Here is a 2,348-nt window from a genome sequence, read left to right as displayed (position 1 = left end):
ACTGGCTGAAAGAAACTGAGCGCTGCGAAGACAAGGCGAAGAGTTGAGTCTGCCAACTCGGTCAGTCGGTTGCTTCTTGTTTTTGTTGGGCGATCACGACAGATGGTAATCGGTAGGATCTAAATGTATGGCATACTTCTGGGCTGATGAAGATAAAGAGGTTGGTCTCAAATCTTCAATATCCAACTTTTTTGCTATCTCTTCAGAGAGAAGAATTCCTAACTAGAACGAAAATTAATTGCATATATTCAGCTTTATTACATATATTTAAGAATGTTTAAAGAACCATTAATTAAAATGAAATATTGGAATAATTTTTTTCTTTTTTTATATTTATTAAGTGAAGAATCCGTACATCATAATATTGTATCTGTACAACACAGGGTGGAGAAATATTCTTAAGAATTACCAAACACTATATCTCTTAGAATAAATCAAAATATACATATATACTATAAGGTATTGCCTTATATATCCTTTTCATAACATCGAGAATGTTCGCATTCATCAAGAACTGTAATCTTGTCACTTATATACCGTTTCATTTAACTTTTAAAGCTTTTGTCTAATGTCTGGCTGTTGACTTCCGGTTTACGGCCAAAGTGCCCGGCACTTCAGCCATCCTACTGCCAACTTGCAACTTTAAAGAGCGCGCCCAAAAGTACGCTTCGCATTAATGGCGCAACGTCTCGCCGCTTAACCGCACTCACAGGCGTGTCCATAAAAAAGGGAACAGCCACAAAAGGCAGCACTCTGCCATTGCTATTTGGCCACTCAGTCATTTAGCCATTGACGTCACTGAATTGCGATGACGAGGGGGTGGCGACGGAGCGTCGCATTGAGTGCAGCATCCTTCGGGACGAGCCCTTCATCAAAGTGGAAGTAATAGCGCATAAAACAATAACAAACCAACTGGCGAAGGACCCTAGTGCGGTGTGGCGAAATTCACTGCCATTTTACCTGGGGGCATGGGTGATGATTGAAAAGTCGCGTAAGCCGGGAAATGGTGCACGTGCTCATGATTCAATTAGGCCACCGAAATGTCATTGTCTTCCCTCGGCTTTGGTGACCTTTGCCCGCCCAACGGTCACCTGACAAGAGCTGTCTTCTTAGCGTTTTTATGGCCAAAGGTCCAATTAAACTAAGCAATTAAAATGCTTACCATGTTGTTAGAATTACACTGTAGTTTGTTTTTGTCAGCCGTTTGTGGTATAGTGAAAGGGTAACTTAGACGCGGTTAGAAGATTCCTACACTATATATTATTCATATTCTCAATCAGGATCACTAGCGAAGACGTTCTGGCAACGTCCGTCCGTCTGCCTCTCTGTCCGTTTGGTCTTCTGTCCGTCCGTATAAACGTTAAAGTTCCTTGGAAAGAGATGTCTCCTTACTCTAAACTTAAGCATGCAATTTATGCTTACTTACTTAAATTCCAAACTTTGAACCTCAAGCACTAGATATAAACTAGAAATATTTGAAGTTTATGAAAGAGAATGATTATCCTTCCTCCTCAATGGCTCCCTAGCCAGATTTGTGCCTCCAAAATCGATGGCATCACTGCAGTCGGCGATGGTATTTTGTTTGGCTGCTCCGACTCGGTCTTATGTCACCATCGTCTGCGCATGGCTTCCTTGCAGCGGCACGTTAAATATCAAATCCTATTTATTTGCCAATTTTACATTCGAGTGCACAGGCAGCGGCGGCGATGGCAGCAGTGACGTCAGCGCTCCCATAGGCGCCACAGCAGAAGCCAAAAACTATTCACACCGACACGGCACGCACGCACACACTCTCGCCTGCAAGGAACCCAAGGCGGTGGCAAAAATGGCAAAGAAACGCATAATTTCATTACCAAAGCTTGGGGTTTGTTTTCAATGATGTCATATGGTCGCTGCGCTAGCCGGAAGTCCAAAGAGTCCTTGCTCCGCGCAGGCGCTCTCAAACGAGCGCTCTTCAACTGCCTCTCTTGGCAAAGGACATGTGACGTCACGGTTCTCTTAGGACAGGCCCAATGTCCTCGGACTGCTTCTGCCGTGAGTGTGTGTGCGTGTGTATGTGTGTGGGTCAGCAGCTGTTGTTATGGACGTGTCTTTAGTGGTTCATTTGCCACGATTTTACGCCGCTCGATGCTTAATGTTTATCCTCAAAGCCCCGTTACTGGTTGGCAGGACAACGTGGTCATAGCCAGGATCAATGACCCCGTGGAGCCGGGGATTGAAATATTAAATTACCAGCCATCGTAGCTAGCTTTTTGATAACATTTTGCAGTAATTTGTGGGAATTTGTGCTCGTATTTGATTTGGCCCAAAGCCTTTTCGCAGCCTCCCTCCCCCCATCCTCCGCTCCC

The sequence above is a fragment of the Drosophila mauritiana genome, chromosome 2R (genome assembly GCF_004382145.1).
Source record: "Drosophila mauritiana strain mau12 chromosome 2R, ASM438214v1, whole genome shotgun sequence".
In the NCBI taxonomy this organism is placed as follows: Eukaryota; Metazoa; Arthropoda; class Insecta; order Diptera; family Drosophilidae; genus Drosophila; species Drosophila mauritiana.
Note: the sequence above shows the minus strand (reverse complement) of the source record.